The 26,762-nt window shown below is 39.1% G+C and overlaps 1 protein-coding gene across 2 annotated transcripts in view; it reads right to left on the reverse strand.

Annotated features, from left to right (window-relative positions):
- Nucleotides 1–11,831: 11,831 nt before the first annotated feature.
- RMI1 (RecQ mediated genome instability 1) overlaps nt 11,832–26,762 on the reverse strand; it is a 66,601-nt gene continuing 51,670 nt past the window's right edge. The window contains exons 6-7 of one of the 2 annotated variants that reach the window (XR_006889025.1): nt 22,298–22,445; nt 11,833–12,690 (exon numbers count right to left, since the gene is read on the reverse strand). The gene's annotated coding sequence lies outside the window, so the exon portion shown is untranslated. Of the gene's footprint in view, nt 12,691–22,297; nt 22,446–26,762 lie in introns of both variants that reach the window. The other variant, XR_006889026.1, reaches the window with a different exon arrangement.

Raw genomic sequence — 26,762 nt, forward strand, 5'->3', positions numbered from 1 at the left:
AATAGAGCACGAGTAGCTATATTAATTTCAGACAGAGCAGACTTCAAAGTAAGGAAAAAGTTATCAGGAATAAAAAAGGTAATAATAAAGGGGTCAATACTCCAAGAACACATGATAGTTCTTAACATGTATGCACCTTACAAGAGAGTGTCAAACTTCATGAGGCAAAACCTGCTAGAACTGGGAGGAGAAACAGATGAATCCATTATCATAGTTGGAGACTTCAACATTTCCTCTCTCAGAAATGGACAGATCAGCAGGCAGAAAATCAGTAAGGGCATAGCTGAACTCAACAACGCCCTCAATCAACTGGACATAATTATCATCTATAGACTACTTCATTTAACAACATCAGGATACATGCATTTTTCTCAAGCTTACATGAAACATTCACCAAGATAAACCACATTGTGGGCCATAAAACACAGCTTAACAAATTTAAAAATAGAAATCATACAATGTCTGCTCTCAGACCACAATGGAATTAAACTAGAAATTAATAACAGAAAGATACCTGGAAATTTCCAAAACACTTAGAGATTGAGTAACACACTTCTAAATAGCACATGAGTCAAGGAAGAAATCTCAAATTTTAAAATGTTTTTAACTAAATGGAAATGAAAATACAACTAATCAAAATTTGTGGAATGCAGCAAAAGCAGTGATTAGAGAGAAATTTATATCATTGAATGCACATATTAGGAAAAAAAGAAAGATCTAAAATCAATAATTTAAGTTTCCAACTTTGGGAACTACAAAAAGAAAAGCAAGTTAAACTCAAAGTAAGCACAAGAAAAGAAAAAATAAAAGAGCAGAAATCAATGAAATTAAAAATAGTACCTCAACAGAGAAAATCAACAAAATCAAAAGCTGGTTCTTTGAAAGGCTCACTGAAATTGATAAGCCTCTTGCCAGGTTAACTAAAAAAAAAAAAGAGATACAAATTACCCATATCAGAAATAAAAGAGGGGATATCACCCTAGATCCAATAAAAATTAAAAATAATAAAGAAATGCTATGAACTCTAAGCCCATAAATTTGATAACCTAGATGAAATGGACCAATTCCTTGAAAGACACAATCAGCTAAAACTCACACAAGAAAAAATAGACAATATGATAGGCCTATATCTATTAAAGAAATTGAACCCATAATTAATAACCTTGCAAAAAGAAAAACACTAGACCCACATGGATTCACTGGTGAATTCTACCAAATATTTAAAGAAGAAATTATACCAATTCTCTACAATCTCTTTCACAGATTGAAGCAGAAGGAATACTTCCTCACTTATTCTGAGGCCAGCATTACTCTAATACCAAAACCAGGCAAAGACATTAAAAGAAAAGGAAAAATGAAACCTATAGACCAATATCTCTCATGAACATAGATGCTCAAACAAAATCCTCAACAAAATATTATCAAATCAAATCCAAAAAAGCACCAAAAAAATTCTATACCACAACACCAATTCCAATGTGTGGGGTTTTTCCCCACACCAAGCAATTCTCCAACACCAGCTGAGTGTCCTACAATTCAACTCAATTCTGACACAATCTACCCAGAAATAGCATCAGATTCCACAGGCTAAGGGCTCAGTGTCACCAGACTACACCCGCTTCAGATGCAAATTCCAAGTCCAGGTTGTTACCTGTGCTTCTTATAGATTGACTATAAATCAGAGGTTCCCACAACCCCCTCCTTTGGTTTGATTAATTTGCTAAAGTGGCTCACAGAACTCAGGAAACCAGTTTACTCACTAGATTACTAGTTTATTACCAGTAAGTAATATAACTCAAGTAATATACTGGTTTATTCTCAGTAAAAGGATATAACTCAGGAACAGCCAGATGGAAGAGATGCACAGCGCAAAGTACGGAGAAGGGGTGAAGAAGTTTCATGCTCTCTGAGTGCACCACTCTTCCAGAATCTCCACATGTTCAGGAAGCCAGAAGCTCTCCAAACTCCATCCTTTTGGGTTTTTATGGAGGCTTCATTATGCAGGCATGATTGATTAAATCATTGGCCATTGTAATTGAACTCAATCTCCAGCCCCTCTCTCCTCCCTGGAGGTCTGGAGAGTGGGATGGAAAGTTCCGACCCTCTAATCACATGGTTGGTTTCCTTGGCAACAAGGCCCCATCTTTAGGTGCTTTCCAAGTCACCTCATTAACATAACAAAAGACATCTTTATCACTCTCATCACTTAGGAAATTCCAAGGATTTTAGGCGCTCTGGGCCAGGAACAGGGAAGACCAAATACATATTTCTTATAAATCACAATATCACAACAACCAAGTGGGATTTACTACAGGTATGCAAGGCTGGTTCAGCATTTGAAAATCAATTCGTATAATCCATCACATCAGTAAACAAAAAGAGAAAAATCACATGACCATATCAATAGATGTAGAGAAAGCACTTGACAAAATCCAACACCCATTTGTGACAAAAACTCTCAGTAAACTAGGAATAGAGAGGGACTTCAAGTGGATAAAGACTATCTATTAAAAAAACACAACACTATACCTAATATCATACTTAGTGGTGAGAAACTGAAAGCTTTCTTACTAAGATCAGGTGCAAGGCAAAGATGTCCCCTGTCACCACTCCATTTCAACATTGTACTTCAAGTCCTTGCTAATGCAATAACTCAAGAAAGGGAAGGAAAGGAAGACACAAAACAGTCTTTGTTAATAGATGACATTATCACCTACGTAGAAAATCCAAAAGAATCAACAAAAAAACTTCTGGAACTGATAAGTGATTACAGAAAGATTGCAGGAGACAAAATTAATAAACAAAAGTCAATTACTGTCCTATATAACAACAAAGAACAAGTAGAATCTTAACTTAAAAATACAGCACCATTTACATAGCACACCAACAACGAAAGTCTTAAGTATAATTCTAAAAATATTATTATATAAGATCTATATGAGGAAAACTACAAAATTCTCATGGAAAAAAATCAAAGAAGAACTAAATAAAGGGAGAGATATTCAATGTTCATGGATATAAAGACAATGTTGTCAAGATATCAGTTCTTCCCAACTGGATGTATAGATTCAATGCAATCCTAATCAAAATCTCAGCAAGTTATTTTATGGATATTGACAAAGTGATTCTAAAGTTTATATGGAAAGGCAAAAGACCCAGAACAACCAACACAATATTCAAAGAGAAGAGTAAAATTAGAGAACTGATGCTATCCACCTTCAAGACTTACTATAAAGCTACAGGAATCAAGACAGCATGGTATTGCCAAAAGAATAGACAAACAGATCAATGAAACAGAATAGAGAGCCCAGAAATAGAACCACATAAATATAGTCAATTAATCTTTGAGAATGGAGCAAAAGGAATACAATGAAACAAAGATGGTCTTTTCAACAAATGGTGCTGGAACAACTGGACATCCGCTTGCAAATAAAATGAATCTCGACACAGACTTTACACACTTCACAAAAATTAACTCAAAATGGATCATAGACCTAAATGTAAAATGCTAAACTATAAAACTCCTAGAAGGTAACCTAGGAGAAAACCTAGATGACCTTGGGCATGGTGATGCCTTTTTAGATATACCACCATAGGCAAGATCCATGAAAGAAATAACCGATAAGCTGGACTTGATTAAAACTAGAAAATTCTGTAAAAGTTAATGTCAACAGAATGAGAAGACAAGCTGTTACTGAAACCAAAGTGGGTTCCCTCCTGGCGAGTTAAATCAAACTCTCCCCCAGAAGTAAGTTGTCTCACAAAGTGAGGTATATGTGCAACAAATAGGAGACCATGAGGAATCATTTCCGGAGTCTTGGCATCCCCAAACAAGGGGAAGCAGGGACATTTATTTTGGATGGGGAATGAATATTCAAAAGGGAGAGGTAGGTATTCGCTTGCGCTGGCTCAGTTGGAAAACATGCTTCCACATATACTGTAGGTTACAGTAACAAGACCTAAACTCCTCCTGGAGAGATCTTAGCATTAAATGTAAATATGAATATAAGGCAAAGGTCATAGGTGTAATTCTCGTGGTGAGGCTTGGTCTGGTTCAGGGTGGTTGGTGATTGCATCTCCTTAACATAACAAAAGGAAACAAAAACAATTTGGAAAAACATTTAAATGCTTCTAAACCCACCCTTGAATTTCTCTGGGCAACTAGTCGGTGACAAAGCCACAGACTGTGAGAATATATTTGCAAAAGACACATTGGATAAAGTACTGTTATCCAAAATATACAAAAAATACTTAAAACTCAACGATAAGAAAGCAAACAAGCTGATTTAAAAATGGACCAAAGACCTTAACAGACACTTACCAAAGAAAATATACAGATGAAAAATAAGCACATGAAAAGATGTTCCACCCCTCATACACTGCTGGTGGGAATGCAAACTGGTGCAGCCACTGTGGAAAACAGTATGGAGATTTCTCAAAAAATTTAAAATAGAAATACCATACAATACAGTTATCCCACTACTGAGTATTTATCCAAAGAACTTGAAATCAACAATTCAAAGAGACTTATGCATCCCTATGTTCATTGCAGCATTGTTCACAATAGCCAAGATGTGGAAGCAACCCAAGTGCCCATCAACTGATGAATGGATAAAGAAGATGTGGTGTATATATATATACAATGGAATACTATCCAGCCATAAAAAAAAGACAAAATCATCCCATTTGCCACAACGTGGATGGACCTTGAGGGTATTATGTTAATCAAAATAAGCTAGACAGAGAAAAACAAACACCACATTATTTCACTCATGTGTGGAAGATAAACACATGGATAAAGAGAACAGATTAGTGGTTACCAGAGGGGAAGAGAGTTGGAGGGTGGGCAAAAGGGGTAAAGGGGCACAAATATATGGTGACAAAAATTAGACTATTGGTGATGAGTGTGATGCAGTCTATACAGAACTGATAAATAATAATGTACACCTGAAATTACTCAATGTTATAAACCATTATTGGTGCAGGGTCGGTGAGCCGAGGAGTCGAAAGAAAGATTTCTTAGACTCTTAAGATCCGGCAGTAGTGCTCTTTTATTTAGAGAGTGGAATAGCATGGGGACAGGACCCATGGGCAGTCAGAGTTTCTGCTGCTGCCGCTTCTGCTGCCTCTGCTGGCATGGGGACAGGGCCCATGGGCAGGCAGAGCTGGTGCATGGGGACAGGACCCACGGGCAGTCAGAGCTCCTGCTGCTGCCCCGAGTTGAGGGTTAGGGCTAAATTTAAGGCATAGGTATGTGAGTCATCTCTTTACGAAGACAAAGGAAAGAACATGAAAAAAAGTTAAAATGGTATCAGTGCAGGTGGGGTCTGGTCATTGGGTGATCCCATGACTTTTAGACAAGAATCAAATCGGATTAAGTGAAGGTCAGAAGCCACCACCCTAAATCAGTTACGTGAGATTGCCAGACAGCAACCAACTTAAGTTCTTGCCTTCCCCATTAAGAGTTTCTAGGGATAAGGTCATCTCTCCTCTTCTTCCTGGTACAGAGAGGGAGGCACCTTTTACAGATAGAGATTTACCTTACAAATGTAAATGTGTCCCAACAAGGGCAAGTTCCATTCCCCAGAGCCTCCTTCCCTGTCCCAGTTTATCGAAAGCAATCAGCCCCAAACAATCCCGATGCCAAAGAGACATATCTTGGGGTGGCCAATTTCAGGTCCCTACAAGGTCATCCCCCCTTCCTTCACAAATGCAAATATCTCTCAAAGAGCAAGCAAATTCCAGTCCTCGGAGCTTGCTTCTCATCTGCAGTTTTTTAAAATTAACCAGCCTAAAATCCTCATCAATTATGACCTCAATAAAATAATTGAAAAGAAAAAAAGATGTTCCACATGATATGTCCTTAGAGAAATGCAAATTAAAACAACAATAAGATACTACTACACACCTATTTGAATGACCAAAATCTGGAACACTGACAACACCAAATGCTGGCATGTTTGCCGAGCAATAGGAACTCTCTTTCATTGCTGGTGGAAACGCAAAATGGTACAGCCACTTTGGAAAACAGTTTGGCATTTCTTGTAAAACTAACCATACTTTTACCACGTGATCCAGCAATCAGACTCCTTGGTATTTACCCAATGGAGTTGAAAACTTATGTCTAAACAAAAAACTGTACATGGATGTTTATAGCAGCTTTATTAATAATTGTCAAAACTTAGAAGCAACCAAGATGTCTTTCAGCAGGCAAATGGATAAACTATGGTACAATCAGACAATGAAATACTGTTCAGCGCTAAAAATAAGCTATCAAGTCATGAAAAGAAGTGGAATAAAATTAAATGCATATTACGAAGTCAAAGAAGCCAATCTGAAAATGCTACATACTGTATGATTCCTCCTATACGACATTCTGGAAAGGCAAAGCTGTGGAGACAGTGCAAAGATCAGAGGTTGCCCAGGGCTGGGGGAAGGGAGAGATGAACAGGCAGAGCACAGAGGATTTGTAGGGCAATGAAACCACTCTGTATGATACTGTAATGGTGAATACATGTCATTATACATTTGCCCAAAGCCATAGACTGTACACACCAAGAGTGAACCCTAATGTAAACTACGGACTGTGGGTGAGAATGATGCGTCAGTGTATGTTCATCAGTTGTAACAAATGTGCCACTTTGTTAATGGGGTAAGGCTATTGCGTGGGGACAGGGAGTTTATGGGAAATCTCTGCCTTCCCCTCAATTTTGCTGTCAACCTGAAACTGCTCAAAAAAAAATTAAAGGTTTAAAGAAAAAGGAACAAATTCAAAAAAATTATATAGCATGCATATATATTTTTTAAAGGCAAAAGGCAGACTGGGAAAAATATTTGTAACATACATATTTTAAAATGTGATTAATGTTGTTCATATGCAAAGAATACCTGTACATCAATACAAAAAGAAACTCAATAGAAATATCAGTAATACACTAGAATAAAAACTCATAAAAGAATCAATATAAATGAAAAATAAGTAGGGTGTATAAAAAAATATTCAGCCTCATGAGTAATAAGAAAAATGACTTTCCAAGTTAAGGCTTCCCACTTCAAATTGTTCAACTGCCTAAGAGAAGTTTAAGGGGATGAAAAGCCACCAAGGATCCCAGAGAAGCCAATGGAAACTTGGAGCCATCAGGAAATGTTTAAAGAAATGGTCTTCCAAGAAATTAGGATTTATGAAGAAGGAGGTGAGAGGAAGCAGCCAGGAGTAGCTTCAGAAGTAAGATGTCAGAGAGGGCAGGGGCTAACGAGAACAGCCCTATGTAAGTTAGTTCATATTCCTGGCTCCATTCTGTTGATTGTACCCTTATTTTCCTTTCTTTTTTCACTCCTGGTTTTCATAGGCCTTTCTTTTTCTTTTGATTCTATTCATCTTATAAACTGCTTTCCATGTCTGGAACATTTTTGAGAACAGAAAATCAAATGAATGCATGATTTATTCATCAAATGATGAAAGGAATGAGTGGTTGAATAAATTGTGACTGTTTTAAAGAACAGAAAGGTCCTCTAAGTGATTTGGTGGGATGGAAATGCCAGATATTCTTTAAAAGAACTACTTTAGCATTATTAGACAATAACCTACACCTTAGATTCTCAGAAAAGGGAATACATAAGGATTAAGAGTTACACCAGATGCTTAAATGAGTACTGGTCTTGTGTCAGCAGAACTGATAGCCCTGTTAAAACATACACTGTGACTGAAAGTGCAGAAAAAGAGTGAGTTATACTGAGGATAGGTTAACTGCTATAGCAAAGAAACCCCCGAATGTATGACGGCTCAAACTCAATAGAAGTTATTTCTTGCTCACAAAACAGTACTGAGCAAATGAACAGGTTGGCGGAACAATCATTCAGCGAGCCCAAGGTGATTGGAGATGCTGCCGTCTTCAACACATGGCTTCCACAGTTGCCCTGGGAGACACCTCGTTCTAACCAGCCAGAGGAGAAAAGAGCAAAGAACTTGTGGGAGGTTTATATGGCCCAAGCCTGGAAGGAGGACATATCAATTTCAGATAAAATTCAAGCACATGACCACACCTAACTACAAGGGAGGCAGGTAAGTGTAATCTAGCTGTGTGCCCAGAATGAGGAAGAGAATGTGTATTTGGGTGAGCCTCTAGAATTTCCTGCCACAGACTTGTGAGCAGGCCTAGAGTCAGACTTCAATAAGGGACCTCAATAAATTCCAAGCTCCACGCTGTGATTCCCCTTCTCAGGAGACTGGGAACACGTGCCAAACACCCATTCAAGAGTTACTGTGGTAATAAATTCCATTACTGGATCCTTTTCCAGGGAACCCTCCCATCCCAGTGCAGAGGCAGGAAAGGCAAAGAAAGCCCATCCCTGCAGTGCATTTTAAGAGATGCACTGTGGTATCGAGGAGAAATTAGAGATAGAAGATTGACTGTACTTGAAAATAGGGGAAGGGCTGACCCAGTGGTGCAGTGGTTAAGTTCGCAGGTTCCGCTTCTCAGAGGCCTGGGGTTCACCAGTTCAGATCCAGGGTGCAGACATGGCACCGCGTGGCACACCATGCTGTGGTAGGCCTCCCACGTAAAAAGTAAAGGAAGATCGGCACGGATGTTAGCTCAGGGCCAGGCTTCCTCAGCAAAAAGAGGAGGATGGGCAGCAGTTAGCTCAGGGCTAATCTTCCTCAAAAAAAAGAAAAGAAAATAGGGAGGATTTTTCTGTGCAGCCTTGTGCATTTATGGAGAGAATGTCATGCTGATGTCAATCTTTGTTAAACCACTGATCCATTCTTTGCAGAGGCACATTTTTTAAAAATATTATTTCTACTGTTCACTTCTGCCTTGTTCTGGTAAGCCTTTTCCACACTGAGTGGGAGAAATAAAAGAACAGCTGCACCCATCTCTTACCCCTGAAGCCAAGTAGACACCCATACTGCTAAAGAGAAGAAATCAATTTTTAGTTTTACAAAAGAGAACTAAAGCCCATTTAAAAGGAAATATTGAGAATGCCTACTGAAATGCAAATTGAACTATAACATTTACACGTGTCAATTAAAATCCCTCGAAGGATTTTCTTGAAATATTAGCACTTGCTTATGTGAATTTTTTGTTTTACAAAAAGAGACTCACAGTTAAAAGTTGTTCTGACTTTCATGGCATTTTTGTAAAAAGCAAATCATTGTTAGCTCTGGAAACACTTGAGTTCAAGGACTGATTTAGTTTCAGCATGAAAAACATGGTGACTCCTTGGCCATGCAAGAAAGGTCATGCTCTGATTTTGCCCTTGCCAGCACCGTGTTAGAAGAACCAAGGTGAGCAGTGACTGCTGACACCCACAGCACAATCTGAGAATGATGAAAAGCTAACATTCGCTGAGTACCTGCTGCCTGTGCCAGACATTTCTTCTTCAGATTGTATCAGTCCACAGACAGAAGTAGGTAAACATTATTATCCTGCTTTAACAGATGAGGAAAGCAAGGCTCAGAGAGGCAGCAGCCCACCCTCAGTCTCATAATTAATAAGTTGTAAATCCAGGATTCAAAGCCAAGTGTGTGTTATTCCAAAGCCCATAGTTCTAATCACCCTGCTAAGCTGGCTCACCTATGGCCAAGTCAGGTAACCTTTTCCCAGTCGGATGCTTTTCTACCCACCTGCGTGGAGGCCAAAACTCCTTGGGCTGCACTTGCAAGCTATGGGTCTTTTTCAATGGAGTAACTTTTGGGGGAAGAAATGAATAGGAGCCACTGACCCAGATAAGAAATTCTACCTATAGGCTGGCAGCATATCATTTGCTTGGCCTGCTCTTTGAGCCTGTCCATCCCCTCTTCCAATCAGGGAAGGCTCCCATGTTATCACACATAGATGGACATGACTGGCCTCACAGAATGGGAGGAATCATGACAGGATTCAGGGAAAGTCTGCCCACCAGCACCCACTACCTTCTTCTCCCCAAAAGTTTCCTACAACGGCTAACTGGATCCTGGAATTGTTATCTCATCCTCTCACTTCAATACCTCCCACCAAACCAACTCTAACACCAAATACACACACACATACACACACACATATATCACGCCTATTATCTGAATGTCTTCGTTAAAACTAATTTTCATCCAAATTATCAAAATCGTTGCCTCAATTCACTTTGAGTGTACAGAAGCAGTCAGGCATAATGAAAGAAGGAGCAGGGAATCAAATTAACGGCGAGATTATGAGATCTGCATAAAGGAAAATTTTAAAGGGAAACAGGGATTTCAATGTGCTCATGTATGAAAACTGTAACCAACACATCCCTGCCGCATTTTAGAGAGTCAGGGTACATTTGATGGAGCTTCCTAACACCATTATGTTCTCTGGTCAGAATGTAATATCTGTATCCCAATTAAAGAAGAATAAAATATGAGTATTTAAAAAGCATAAAGCTTCTTAGAAATCTTGGTTTATGGCAGTTATTTGGAGGTTTATTTTCTCCCCACATAAAATATATCTGAGCAATTTAGAACTATGTCTATCAAGCCCCACTTCACGCCTACTCTTGCAAGAAAAGGGTTTCATGCAAAATGTGAAAATTGCAACTGGAAACATTATATGTAGGCTATTTAACCTGTGACGGGGGAGATCTACATGCTGTCTATTGCCCTAGATGGACGTGGAAAAAAGTAGGTAAAAGAAAACCAGGATTATGTTCTGAGGTTGTGTCTTTCCCCCTGAGGCTCTTTAAACAACACCTTTATCTGTTCCCCATTTTCCAATTGTCTTCTCCAGCAGTGTGGCAATAATTTAGCAGTATTATGTGCTGTCACTGCTGCATTAGTAAACACCAGGACTTGCTGAGTAATTACAGAATAACCTCATAATGAAATGCAGTGAAGAGTTCTAATTAAATTTTAATGTTGCTTAACAACTATTCTACTTTAAAATGAGAATTTTCCAACCATGTATCCTAATGAGTTATCAGAATGCAGTACCCCCAAAATGAGACGGTAAACAAAGAAAATTACCACCAGTGGGCATGTGTGTGGGAACATTTCTAATCAAAATTAATGTACCACAATAAAAATTATTAAAATATAAAAGCACATCAAAATGCTGTAACAACTACAGGGCAGGATTTTTTTTGAAAGCTCATATTTCGTTTTGAAGGGGGCAAGGTGCTAAACTATTCTCCAATAGAGGACTTAAAACTGTCTTCCTCTGAAAATGGGATTAATATGCTAAACTAAGAATATCCCTTCCTTCTTATAAAATCATAGAGCTAAAAGAAAACTCACTAGGAACACAGGGCCGGCCCCCACTTTCCTGTTTTTAAATCTTTACTGTTTTTTATTACGAAAGCAAATAAACCCCTCACTCACTGTTGCTGTGCACACCCGCAGCTTCTTATTGCAAGCTCCTCCAGCCCTCTGCCTGAAGGCTTTCTCTGGCTGCAGGAAGGAGCTCATCACTGTGCATGTCAGGCCAGAGCTATCGGGAGTCAGTCAACTCCTGCCCCAGACAAATCAGGGAGGAGGGGGTGGATGACCCTGCCTCCTCAGCCCTCAGGTGGGACAATCTGAGACGTGTTCTACACAGTCTTCAGAGGACCGTGGCAAGACTTGACCCCAGCTGTCCGCAGCAGCTCTGTACTGGTTTCCTTTCTTCCCCTGTCACATCCTCTCTCCCATTTAAGGCTTTTTGGGAATCATCTCCCAAATAAACTACTGGTGCCTAAATCCTCATATGCATCTGGGGAGCCCAACCTGAGACAATGCCCATGTATTAGCTCAGGCTGCCAAAACAAAATACTACAGACTGGGTGGTATAAACAACAGAAATTTATTTTTCCACAATTCTGGAGACCAGAAATCCAAGATCAAAGCATCAACAGTTTGGTTTCTTCTGAGGCCTCTCTCCTTGGCTTGTTGATGGCCGTCTTCTCCCTCTTTCTTCATATGGTCTTTCCTCCATGTGTGTCTATGTCCTTACCCCCTCTTCTTAAAGTACACCAAGCATGCTGGATTAGGGCCCATCCATATGACCTCATTTAACTTGATTATCTCTTTAAAGGCCCTATATCCAAATACTGTCCAGTCACATTCTGAGATACTGGGGTTTAGGACTTCAACATATGAATTGGGCAGGGGAAGAGGGAATGGTGCAGGGCACGATTAAGTCCATAACAGCCCATTACAACCAAAACAAAAAAGATGTAAGTATATAAAGTTAAAACATGTGGGCTCCTCCAATCCAACCTTCAACCTCCCCCAAAGGAAAAAGAGAAGAGGATAGAGAAAAGAGAAAACCTATTGTGTATATCCTTCAGGCTCTTTTTCTAAGTGTAATAGGAATGATGTTACAATGACAAACTCAGGTGTAAAGAAAACATCAGTTTCCTTATTTTCTTTGATTCAATTTAAATGAGAACTCCTGTCCTAGAAAAAATGCAATGTTAGTCAATCCTAGGCTTCTTTCCTTTCCTCAGTTCACCCAAGAATCACAGAGACTTGTGATATTCCAAAAAAATGTGAATAGTCTTCATCTTCAATCCACTGTGATCATTGCTTATATTTCCAGGTCCAAAGGCTCAAAGATAGACAGCTTTCATGCTAGGCTTGGGATGCTAGATTTTGGGGGCTTCAGTATCCAGTATCCAGTCCTGGAGATGTATCCACTCCCCTCCGAGATCCGACCATACCGGCCATACCCCCAGGCCACAGGTCCCCACTGCCTGGAGACACTAGAGAGAGAGAAGCAATTAAGAGCATGAACCAGGAGGTTGGACCACCAGGAGCTCAGTCCTGGCTCTGTGCTTTGCTAGTTATGTGACCTTAGGTAGGGTGCTTTACCTCTTCACGTTTCAGTTTCCTTCTTTGAAAAGTTTTGTATAAAAATAGTCTCTGTTTCATGACTAATACTCATATTTACCCATTTAATCATTACAATAAACCTTACCATATGTTTCAGATGAGAGAAATAAAGCCGTTATCCAAAGTCACACAGCTAGTAGGTAGCAAAGCTAGGATTCGTACCCAACTGTCTGACAGCTGGAACCAGCCTCATGGAGCAATAAAAATCAGGAAGTTGATCTAAAAGTTTTTAAATGTCTTCTTTCTATTTTTGTCTAATGCGATTTTATCAATAGACCATGAGAACCTGCAATAATGGGAAATTCCAAGAAAGTTATGTCAAATATTTTCTTTAAACATATGTTCATGTTGACTTGGCCCAACCAGTGGACAAGATAAGCCCGGCAGGCTGTAGTAGGACACTCATGCTGAATCTGTGCAGGATGGCTGCTGCCTTGGCTTCCAGGGACACATTTATGTTCTGGCGGCATAAAGCAGCCATCAACATTAAGAGATTTTCCCACAGTCAGGAATTTAACCAAGAATTTAACACAGGTGCTTTAATTCCAAATCATTCTACTACATCCTAGGGTTACCAATTCATCCCAGTTTGCCTGGGACTGTCCTAGTTTTAGCACTGAAGTTCTACATCCTAGGACACTCCTCATTCCTGGGGACAGCAAGATGTTTGATCACCCTTAGTCTCTCATATTCAAGAGATGAGGGTGAAAGATCAGAGGTAGGTGGAATGAGAGAGAGAGAGAGAACAGATGACCATTTTGTTTATAAAGGCTGGGTCAGATTTGATGATTTCCGAGATTGTTTCCAGTCTAATCAGTGCAAAGAAGCAAAGATGGTATCAACTCTTTGGATGTTGATTTTGCAATTTTGTAGCTCGTAAGAAAGTGAGACCAAACATGAGGAAAACAATAACTCTAGAAATACTCCAAGAGAAGCCAAGTGAAATACAGTGGGAGGTGAGAGACAAGATAACTCAAGAAGGCTGTCCTCACGCCTCCAGACAGAATAGACCCTAATCTCTTCCCCACACTGCACTCTATGGTCACATCTAAAATTATTTACTGATATTATTTGCATGCTTCTTTTTCTTACTGGACATCAAAGTTCCTTGAGAGACTGAGTCTTATTCATCTTTACAGACCCTAGCACGGAACAAGTATTTGTTAATTGTTCATTGATTAAATGAACAAATGAATGATTAATTTTTCCCTCCTATGTTTCACCAACAATACATTTTGCTACCCAAACCAGCATGATCTCCAGTGGGTATCATAAGTACCTCGAAAAAAATATTATGTAATGAGTAGTATCTTCCACAATAATCAAACTAATCCTATTACTGATAGAATTACTGGTTACTGATGCCCTTTCACTACTTGAAGTTTTGCATTTATGGTAAATCTACACTATACCTTTCCATCTGAAGCATACAAGATCTAGCTGCATTGTTATCACACACTACAGCCATTTCTCAACCAGAAGTGGTTCTGTTACTTCACACTATATATCTAACCTCATGGATAGAATCTTGTGTCTCTAAGGTTTTCCAATGTTTTTGTTGGATCTGTCAAACATTTATTAAGGACTCATTGAATATTTTGTATGAATACCACTGATTCATTCAATAAATTTTTTGTTGAATGTTTTAAGACTAATGAGAGCAACAGAGTGGTATTATGTAATCTCTGCCTTCAAGGAATTGCTGATCTACTGAAAGAGACAAGAGTTCTATATCATGAAAAGATAACTAATAATGGATCTCATGTAAAGCAATATATTTAATGTGCCAAATGAGCAGCATAGAACATAAATGACGATACCCTTAATTACCATTATTTTACCTATCTTTTCCATTATAATGTGAATGCCTTGAGGATATATTATTTGTAACCTCAGCACCTGCTTTTCAAGAGACAAGTGATTTTTGACAAGTTTTCCAGGTGATTCTGATGTGCAATGAAGTTTAAGAATCACTACTGTAGACGATAGGGAGGGATTGGGGGCAAGAAAGTGTCCTGATAGAGGCGTTTGATGAAGATTCATCTAGTAGAGTGCAAGAGGAAACAGCATGGAGAAACTGGAGATTGAGGATACAGAACAAAACCTGCGTTTTTCCATGCATGAGATAATAAAAACGAGAAACTTTTGGAATAGTATGAAGGGAAAGGAAGGGGTGGGCATGGAAAACATTGAGCAGGAGGAATCACTAAACTTGGTGACTGAGTGTTTGCTAGAGAAGAAGAGGAGGATGAAAAATAACGTCAATATTTCTAACTTCGGGAACTCGAATAATAATAACAATAATAGCTAATAAGTAATAATCACTGTGGCAGTCACTGTGGTCTTGCTACCTAAACAACATGCCCAACCCTCTCCTTTTTTACTCACTTCCCATTACAGAGGCTGGAAACTAGATAGTCACTATCCTGGCCTCTTTCACAGACAAGGGTGGACACGTGACTTAGTCTTAGCAATCAGATGTTGGGAGAAGTCCTGTGGTAGGCTTCTGGGAAAGCTTTTGCTTTCCTGATGAAAGGGACAGTTGATGCTGGCCCTGCCCTTCTCCTTTCTTCCTGCCTTGAATGTGAATGTGATGCCTGGAGATGCAACAGCCTGGTGACCATAATGAGATAATCATGAAGATGAAAAGCCAACAGGCTAAAGATGGCAGAGGGGAAAGATAGAAAGAAATGGGGTCTTTGGTGGCACCACTGAACTGCTGCACCAAACCTGGAACTATCCACTTCCAGAATTCTAGTTATGTAAGTTAACTAAACATGTTTATTGCCGAATACAACCAAACTGATACAAACACTGACTATGTGCCAGGCACTGGTCTAAGCAATTTAACTCAATGCTTACAACAACCTGATGAAGGATATGTTATTATTATCCCCATTATACAGATGAGATAATTAAGGCACCAAAAAGTCAAATAACTTGCCCAAGTCCACATACCTAGCAAGTAGGCCAGCAGGGATTTGAAACCAGGCAGTCAGCCTCCCAAGCCCTCAATCTTAACCATTACATATCCAATATCTTGACAATGATAACATCTCTTCATGTGCCTGTTAGCCATGTGTATATCTTCTTGGAAGATATGGAAAAATGTCTGTTCAGATCTTCTGCCCACTTTTTAATTGGATTGTTTGTTTTCTTGTTGTTGAGTTATATGAGTTCTTTATATATTTTGGATATTAACCCCTTATCAGATATATGATTTGTAGATATCTTCTCCCAGTTGGTAAGCTGTCTTTTCATTTTGTTAATGGTTTCCTTTGCCATGAGAAGCTTTCTGGTTTGATGTAATCCCATTGTTTATTTTTTCTTTTGTTTCCCTTGCCTGAGGAGACATATTCAAAAAGGTACGGCTAAGACTGATGTCAAAGAGTGTACTGACTATATTTTCTTCTAGGAGTTTTACAGTTTCAGGTCTTATCTTCAAGTCTTTAATCCATTTTGAGGTAATTTTTGTGTATGGTGTAAGATAATGGTCTGCTTTCATTCTTTTGCACATAGCTGTCCAGTTTTCCCAACACCATTTATGTGAAAAGATGTTCAACATCACTAATTAGGGAAATGCAAATCAAAACTACAATGAGATATCACCTCATGCCCATCAGAATGGCTATTACTAAAAAGACAAGAAATAACAAGTGCTGGAGAGGATGCGGAGAAAAAGAAACTCTCGTACACTACTGGTGATAATGTAAATTGGTGCAGACACTATGGAAAACAGTATGGATATTCCTCAAAAAATTAAAAATATAACTACCATCTGATCCAGCTACTCCACTCCTGGGTATTTATCCAAAAACACGAAAACACTAATTTGAAAAGATGTATGCACCTCTATGTTCATTGCAGCATTGTTCACAAGAGCCAAGACTTGGAAACAACCTAAGGGGCCATAGATGAATGAATGGATAAAGAAGATGTGGTATATATACAATGGAATACCATTGATCATAAAAAAAAGATGACGTCTTGCTATTTGCAACAAAATGGATGGACCTTGAGAATATGATGCTAGGCGAAATAAATCAGATGGAGAAAGACAAATACCATATGATTTCACTCATAAGTGGAAGATATACAAACAAACAATCAAACAGACAAACACATAGATACAGAGAACAGAGTGGTGGTTCCCAGGGAGAAAGGAGATGAGGAGAGGGTAACGGGGGACATTTGTACAGAGACAAATGGAAACTAGAGAAGTCGAAATCTAATGATGTACATCTGAGATTTATATAGTGTTATAAACCAATTTTACCTCTATAATAAATAAAGTAACAGTAATGGTGATAGCATAAATAGAAATAAGGAGGCTGGGAACAGATGTTAACAGCTGGAAATCCAAATGGAAATGTCCATCAGGCAGTCAAAAATGCCAAGTCTAAAGCACAAGAATATAAAAGATCTTATTTAGAACAAGGAGCCATCTGCATTGAAATAAGAGTTGATTTAGAAGCTATAAAAGTTCCAAATTCTTCTCTTCTACCCACAAGGTGAGTTGAACAGAACTGTATATGTAGCAGTCCTAGCTTGGCCTGAATAATGATGCTTTGTTGACAGAATACCTTGACTATTCAAAAGCTGGCTCCTTTGTTAGTGCAGCATTTAAATTCTGGCTTATGACGGCATCTTTTAAAGGAATGCTGTTAAGTGGGGTCCCGGGCTGCTCTCCACTTCTTACTGCCAGGGAAGATTGTTGGCTGTGCATAGTAATTCCCCAGCATAAGCCAATGCAGAACATGACCTCAATCTTCCAGGCAGCTGCCAGTTTGGAAGGCTGTGCTGACCCAGCAAAATTACCCAGAATCTGAAGTAAGACTTCCAGGGTTGCTGACTGTGTCCTATGACCTTCAACATCAGGCAGCCTGTCCTCAAAAAAGAGAATGAATGTTGTTTACCTTCATACCATTGAGGTTCAGAGTAAGAGATGCTTGTGAGGACAAAAGCAGGAGAAATAGGTGGCATTCATTCCAAATAATAAAAATAATGGTAATAAGAGCTTGCATTTATTGAGCACTGGCCCTGTGCTGAGTGAGCACCTTTCATGCACTCTCACTCAAAGCAAGTTAATTTTGGGTCTGCTTCTATTTTAACAGAATCACAAAGTGCCTAAAGAAAAGTGGTTTTTCCTTTTTTGTCTTTTTTTTTTTTTTTCTGCTGAGGAAGATTTGCCCTGAGCTAACATTTGTTGCCAGTCTTCTTCTTTTTTTGCATGTGAGCCGCCACCACAGCATGGCCACCCATAGACAAATGGTGTAGGTCCACGCCCAGGCCGCCAAAGCAGAGCATGCCAACCTTAACCGCTAGGCCACCAGGGCTGCTCCAAGAAAATTTTTGTTAACCACTGAAGGTACCTTGGCACTTGCCAATTGTTTTCTGTTGTTCTTGCTGTTTTCCATCTTTCTTCAAAGGCCTAACAAAAGTCAGCTGGAACATTCCACTGACGCCCGTGACACTGTGCTAATTCTCACATAAGGCTGACAACCAGGACAACAGATCAGTCCTGTGGAAAACAGATTTGCCTGCCCGGAAGAACTGAAAGGTCACATATATGACAAAGACATATCTATGAACTTCCTATTGCCAACTTTGAAAAGTTGGTATTTACATGGTCCTAGATATGGAGCCAACCTAATCCTTACTTATCCACCATAAGACTTTAAAAGCTTTGCTGCACTGGAAAAGGACTAAAGGAGGGAAAGATATCTATTACACAATTCAGGAACTGGTCAGAATATTTTGTCCTTTCCTTGGTGATGAGCTTTAATTAACCCAATTCTGATCTGCATGTGCTGATCTTCAACACAAACCACAGATGACATGGGAACAAATTCACTATCATTAAATGCTTAAATGATGTTACAATCTCTTAAGCAACTAGAGTACACATATTAAAGCTTTAATTTATAATCCTTTTGCCAAAGCACTTCTGTTAGAATTTAATTTAATATTTCTCTAGACTCACACTCCAAGTCCAATCATTACAATTAATTCCAATCTCTCTAATCAAGGACGTATGTTTTTACTTGTTCTCCCTAAAAGTAATGGAGATTATAAATGGATGAATTTCATTACTGTTCATAATTGTGGTCAGTTGTTCTCAGATCTTCGGTCTGGGATCATTTCCCTCTGGGAGACTGTCTGAAAGCTAAATGATCCTACATTTAGCTGCTAACAACAACAACAACAAAAAGAAGACTGGAAAAAAAAATACACATCAAGCTTATTACAGAGATAAGAATGAGACAGGCCGAATCACCACTGAAGGGGTCAGTAGTCCAAGGCCATTCATGCCTCATGACTGGCAGCTGCAAAGGGTTCCCTCTGCCAAGCCCACTGGCCAGTGGGTAAGGGGCCAGAATAGTGGCACACTGCCTTGGAGAAGTGGCTCACCCAGTGTTAGTGGCTAACTCCAGATGGACTGGAATGGTACCTGCAGGCAGGATCTGATTAGTATTTAAAACCACACGGATAGGGAAGTAGTTAGCAAGTCCTCTCACAATTCTGCAAAAGTTGATATTTTGTCCCAAAAGGGAAGAAAGGAGAAGTGAATTCTGTCCTAGACATCAAACTCCTTGAAGACACAGACCTTGTGGATTATCCAGCACACAATAAGAGATTAATAAATGTTTGTTGGAACTGAAATTAACTAACATGTCCTCTCATTGAATCCGCATAACTACCTGACAAAGCAGGTACTGGTGTCTCCATTTCACTAGGAAGAAATTGAGAAAGATCAATTTGGTAACTTGCTAAAAAGGAATAAAGCCAGAATTCAATTCGGGTCTTTCTAGCCCCAAAGTTAATGTTCTTTCCATTACATCATGCTGCTGCAAACCACCTGCTTTGCTAAATTAAGGAAAACTCTTCCACATCTTTTCTAATTATAAAATTTACAAGAGTATTCTATATCTGTAAAACCCCCTTTTATTTTGGTCTCCTTATTCTCCGCAGATGATCTGGTTCATTCCTGTATTCAAACCATGGACATGATTCCACACTAACACCACTTATTTGTCTCTTTCCCTTCCTCCCTTCCTTCACTACTGTCACAGAGAAAGAGGTGACCCTCCAGTTCTAGGCAATGGATTTTTCCATCCTAGAGTCATGGCCCAATTTGTCCATAACCTTCCAGAGAAGCTCCAGGCCTGGTAAACGCCGCTGTGACTGACTTAAAGCCTCGATTGGGCACATTTTAGCACTATGTCAGTATTGAACAGGTTCCTCCAACCCCTGCTGAGATTCCTACAGCTATTCTGAGCTGTAAATAATAGTCACTAGAGCTCAAACTAGTAGCTTCAAACAGCTCACAGTTAAGGAAGCTGTGTTGCATGGTTTGGTGGTTTTATTTCATCTAGATTATAGGCAAGCATGGCATCATTGGCCATAATTTTTGGAAACCAATCTTTAACATCTGATTATATTTGGTTTATTATTTGAGTGTTCTTGGACTATGTGTGACCAGACTGCTATTTGAATAAAATAAGATAGGGTGTCAAAATCAATGTTTTCTCTATCAAACACTACATGGAAGGTCACAACTTCTCTTGGTATCATGTTGGGTTATCTTTTGCTTTGACACATTAATACAGCTCTAAAAGTACGTCTTTGCCTAGCCTGAAATTGGAAAGAATACACGCAAATATATCAGCCAGGTACATGCATGTATGAGGATAATATTTTAATTTGAAAGTTTGAAATAAATGATATTTAAGCTTTATTTCCAGAAAAGTTGAGGCAAAGGCCTTGAGAAAACTAGAACTTGCTATAGTAGTAAAAATAGTAATACCATGTGCCACAGTAATGTAGTTAAATCATGTCAATAGTCATAAAGAATAAGATTTTGAGTATTTCTCTTTGGTAAAATCAGAGAAAGACCCTTTTGATAACAGCTGTATCTATAAGTATTAGGGTACTTCTTGTCAACTTGCATATAGCCTCCTCAGGAGAGAATAGCAGGGTGGTCTTCTGAATATGTATCTTTGTAATGTCTTTAACAGAAGGACAGAGTAAACAAGAACCATGACCTACATTTTAAATCTAAGTTGGATATGTGTTGTATTATTAATCTGTCTAGTTTTATGATTTTTAGAATCTATACTTGCAAAATAAAATATCCTAGAGATATTTAAACAGGGTTATAATTTGGTATCATCCATGGGTTTGAATAGCATATTGTGTTCTGAAATAAATACAAGCAATTGATACCAAGAAAAAAAAAAAAAGAGGTGATCCTCCTCTGTTCCAAGGTGAAAGCCCCCTCTTGTGGCCCTCATTGTCATCCATTCTCTGGGGCCTTACTTCATCAACAATCCCCCCAACCTGACCACATTGCATTACATCTTCACTCTTTCTTCTGTGACTTCCTCCTGCCAATGTATAAATGTGTTGAAGTGCTTCCCGTCTTAAAATATACACACACACACATCACCTCTACTCACCAGGCTACCCCTTGAACTACATTCCTGTTCCTCCCTCCTTCCCTTCACTACCAAGTTTCTTTCTCACAGCCTCCATTTTCTCACCATCTAACCATACGCATGCTCACCATGTGCAAAAAATTATCTCTTGACCACCACTGAAAGATCAAATCCAACAGCTTTTTCTCAGTTTTGATCCTCCTCAAACTCTCTGCAGCAAATCACTATCAACAACTCTTAATTCTCCATACTATCTTCTCCCATGATTTTTTATAATGTTATTCACTCTCAGATCTACCTCTCTTTCTCTGATTTGTCTTTCTCTGATTCCTCTGTCTTCTCCTGACCTCAAATGTAAGTACTCCCTTTGGTTATGTCCATGGCCCGTTTCTCTTCTTTCTACGTTCTCTCCTTTGGGAATTTTACTCAATCTTGTACCATTCTTCAGTCCTAACTAGAGCTGCAGTCCACATTTCCAACTGCCTGTTGGACATCTGTCTGTCCTATTGACATCCCAAACTCAGTGTGCTCAATATATAGTTATCTTTCATTTTTGGACATATCTATTTATTATATTGTAAATACTGTTCTCCCAGTCATTGTGGAAAAAATATTGACAAGTTAAGATTGCAGATGTCCAATGTTACAGAAGACAAATATTATCACAGTAGGTCTAATATTCAAATAGGACTTATTTTCTTTTGTTCAAAAAATGATTTTTCAAAATTAATGCATATTTTTCTAAAATAATGTACATAGTAAAAAGAATAATTCAAAAATACAAAATAGTATATTATATACAGTAAAAGGTAGGTTGTCCTCCCACCCCTGACCACCATACCTTCAATTCCCCTTCTCAGAAGCAGCCAGTGTTGTCAGTTTGCTATATATCTACCCAGATATGTTCTATGTATTTACAAGGATACATGCCCCTTAGAAACTTCAGCACACTTAAATGGTAGCATACTACCTACATTTTTCTCCAAATTACTTTTGTTCACTTAACAATGTATTTGGAGTTTATTTCTATGAAACATACCTTATTCATTTTTAAGGACTGCATAATACAATCCTGCATGGATGCACTCCCTGTTGATAGACATTTCAGTTGTTTCCAGTTTTTGCTTTCCAAGCAATGTGCCAATGACTAATCTTATATATATGTCTTCAAACTTGTGTAGATATATCTGTAGGACAAAATACTGTAAGTGAAATTGTTAGGTCAAAGGTCATACAACATTTTCATTTTTAATAGGTATTGCCCCCAACAACAATGTATGAGACAATTAAAATAATAACTGGAATGAATTCAAATAATCTTAAAACTTTTGAAAATGCTTCACCTTCCATTTTCTGTCAAGCATCTGACATTCTCCCATTATGGGGGTAAAGGGTGGCAGGGGAAATGTAGTGGGAGGACAAGCAGGTGTGGGGCAGTCTTGGATATTGCCAATAAGGGCCACCTGGAATAGTGTGACAATCTCAGCAGAAAGATGCTAATGATGTACAGACAGATGTCCAGGGGTTATTGAGGTACTCATAAATGATCAGCCAGAGGAGGTCTGTTCACCTCTCTCAGGGCACCTGCAAGTGGAGATCCCCAGCAAGGGGAGGTGGAGGGTGGTCTCTGAAGAAACCACTAACGCACCCCAAGAAGTTCAGACAGAATTAGCCTTAAACAAAGGCTTGGGAACAACAGTCAGTTAAGACCTTTCCTATGCCTTACCTCTTCAATTTTGAATGCATGAGAAGTCAGGGGCGCAGGGGGTAATAGAGCGGAGGTATATCCCAACCTAAAATTAACTGACACATAAGCACACACCCTGAAAATGATTACACGTGTGCACCAAGACCTGTACAAGGATATTCATAGCAATAACATTTGTAAAAGCAAAACACTGGAAACAACCTGAATGCCCGTGGATGCAGGGATGTATAAAATGTGGTCTTTCCCCACAATGAAATATTATGCAGCAAAACTAATAAACTATTGTTACACACATCAACATGGATGAATCTCAGGATTATAATGTTGAGGGTGAAAAGGCAAGAAACAGAAGTACATATTGTATGATTCCACTTAAGTAATTAACTTTATATAAGTTAATGCTTTTAACTAAAACATGCAACACTAAACAAGATATTATTTAAGAATACTTGGGGCTGGCCTCGTGGCTGAGTGGTTAAGTTCGCGTGCTCTGCTGCAGGCGGCCCAGTGTTTCGTTGGTTCGAATCCTGGGCACGGACATGGCACTGCTCATCAAACCATGCTGAGGCAGCGTCCCACATGCCACAACTAGAAGGACCCACAACGAAGAATATACAACTATGTACCGGGGGGCTTTGGGGAGAAAAAGGAAAAAAATAAAATCTTTAAGATATTATTTAAGAATACAGACAGAATGGTAAAATTAAAGCCAAAAGCAAGAAAATGCTAAACACAAAACGCAGGGTAATGGTTCCTTCTGAAGGAGGGAAGTGGAACTGGGAAGGAGTGTTCCAAGGGATCTAGTTCTTCAGCTATAAGTGGGGACACCAATGTTTGCTTTATCATCATTCTTTAAACCTTGCATGTATCTTACAAATGCAGTTAAGCTGTTCATTATTTAAGAAAAACAAATTTTAGAAAAAATAGAAAATATTTTCATTAGTCTGAAAATCCCTAAGTTTTCTTTCATTTTCATAATCATGTGGAATGCATGTAAATCACTTAGCACAGTACTCAACAAATGGGATCCTTTTTTATGGGCCTCCAACTCACCACCGGCTTGTTCTGTGGGGATTTTAAAGAGCTAATGCAAGAGAGGCAAGAGCATTGATTCTCTGAGCATGGCAGGTACTCAGCAGCTTTACGTGGTCCCGGGCAGTGTCAGCCCAATACCCTTATGATGTCAAATATCCAGTTTGAATTATCTTCTCATGAAAGTGACTAAGTCTGTCCTCCCTCCACACCTGTGTCACCTTCACAACACATCACCGCCAGCCTGCAACCACCTGCTCCAGGACCCTCGGCAGTTACCTTCACCATCGCTGGGTCAATAATGGCCATAACTCAATGTACTGAGCACTACGCTGTGGCAGGCACTGCTATCTTATTTATTTCCCCAAAACCCTTCAGGAGTAATGGTGTTAACCCCATTTTACAGGAAAAAACAGGCTCTGGGAAGACAGACAACCTATCTAAAATCACAAGGTAGCAAGGTTGGTAGCAAGGACTGGAGGCAAGATTGAAGTTCAGGTTTCTCTGACTCCAAGTGCAAACTTCCCACCTGGCACCCAGAATCTTCACCACAGGACTTCCCTTGTCTATCCAATTTCCCAATGAACCCTCCTCTCCACTGAGGCAGGCAAGTCTCATCAACGTCTCTTGAAAAAGTCAGGCTCAATTTGTGTCCATGCCTTTTCTTATGACATTCGCCTGCTGCAAACATCCTCTCCTCTTTTCCTCCACTCATCCAAATACTATACTTCTTCAGGCTTCCATTTGGGACCACTCTCCTTCTGAAGCCTTCCTGAACCCACCCAACTCCAGAGTGGTCTCACTTTCTCAGAATCTTTCCTGTCTTCTACTTGTTTTATTACCTAGGCTATAGGTTCCATAAGCAACAGGTGCCATATTCCTTTATGGCATTTGGTTTTGCTTTATTAGGGGTTCTCCACATCTAGTAACTGCAAAATATAGGAAGAATCCAGCGATCCAGGTACCGTGCAGACATAATCATAATCCCTGTGGCAGTGGTTCCAAGGAGATTCCAAATCCCCTAAGGGCTTGTTAAATCTACAGATGCCAGGGGCCATTCCAGGGACCTGGTGAGTCAGATCTCCTGGGGTGGGGGTGGGACAACAAGGTATCTATATTTTTACACATGATTTTTAAGTGTACCCTCAGATGAGAATCTTACACTTTATTGCAGTTCAGGACCATGTCCATCCAGATAAACACACAAGGGACAGCCACAGAAAGAAAAGTGAGCTAAAATTCTAAGAAATATGTACTTATAAGGCACATAAATATGTATTTCAAGAAATCTATTTGCTTATGGGCATGATTGTTTTGAAGGAAGAAGGAGAAGGAGGAAAAGAAGGAAGCAAGCAAAGAAGGGAGGAAAGGAAAAGAAAGGTGAGGGGAGGGTGCTGGGAATTTATGAGACTCCTGAAGCTCAAGGCAGCTCGTGCAGCATTTGAGCAGTCCTGGTTGATAGGACTTCCTACCTTTGCCAAAATCCACCCCCATGACCTTTGTCTCAGTGGCACTGGTTCCTCCCTGACAGGCCTTACAGAACTAGCTTATCCAGGAGTTGCAAATTCAAATACCTACAAGGCCAAGGAAGATACATAAATGAGTGAAGACAGCAGCACGTTAAACAGCAGAGAAGGTGGGAGCTCAGGTAAATTGGAGAGTGGGAGCCCTAGCCAAAGGAGAGAGCAGTGAAGTAGCTCTAGACAATTGCCACCATGCAGCTCAAGCCCACTAGATCCTCCAATTTATCAAGAAAATTATGTCTCCCAATTTTGAATTAATTAAAAAAAAATTTTTTTAACATTGGTCAGGCCTAGCTTCCATAAGATAAATACTCTCAGCTCTTCAACCACTTCCTCCCTAACACAGTGTCAAGTCTCTTCTGCCTGTAATAAAAGACTACACTCCTGGTGCCATCTAATTAACAAGACAAAAGCGGAGTGAGCACCCCATTCCTTATAGATGCTGCCCTCTAGTAATAAAATCTAAGGCCACTATTACATTTCATAGTGGCTACATTACATTGTGGAAACCAGATATTTTTAATACATTAGGTATTTTAAGAAATGTGGCTGCTAATCCACATTTCCTCCCATTGTAAGCTTCTGCAACTATGTTTTTTGGCCCTAAGTATAAGAATTTTAAGTTATTACTATTAAATTTATCTCACTGGCTTCTGTCTGTCACCCTAAGGCTATCAAAATCATTTCTGGATTCTGATTCTGTTATCCAGTATTTGAAAATCCTTCTCATATTTGAAAAAAATGTCCTTTCTCTATTTATTCAAGTCATTGATAAAAAACATCGTGGAACAAGAGCAGATCATGGGGAGAGCCCTCTGACATGCTACTAAGAACCACAATCTCATTAATCCATTTTGATACAATCAGTCAACAAGAAATGGGTCCATTTAACTGTTCTTAATTCTAGCTAACATTGTTAACAAAGATTCTATGGGAGAACATGACAAATGCTGTGTTCAACTCTAAATACACTAAATGCATATTCCTATTATCTCTAGTAATCTAGTAACATTTCATTCATTCATTCATTCAAATATCTATCATTATTTTCACAGTACTGAGCTAGGCCCTGGGAATGCGGCAATGAACAAGACAGTCACATCCCTAAGCTCATGGAATTTACATTTTAGCAATAGAGATAGTCATTGTACAACAGAGGTCACAATGAATTATTAAATGATAATTATGATACTAAAATATTAGTGATTAAATCTTATGATGTCTGAGATTTCCTTCAAAAT

This window comes from Equus quagga, chromosome 6 (assembly GCF_021613505.1).
Source record: "Equus quagga isolate Etosha38 chromosome 6, UCLA_HA_Equagga_1.0, whole genome shotgun sequence".
In the NCBI taxonomy this organism is placed as follows: domain Eukaryota; kingdom Metazoa; phylum Chordata; class Mammalia; order Perissodactyla; family Equidae; genus Equus; species Equus quagga.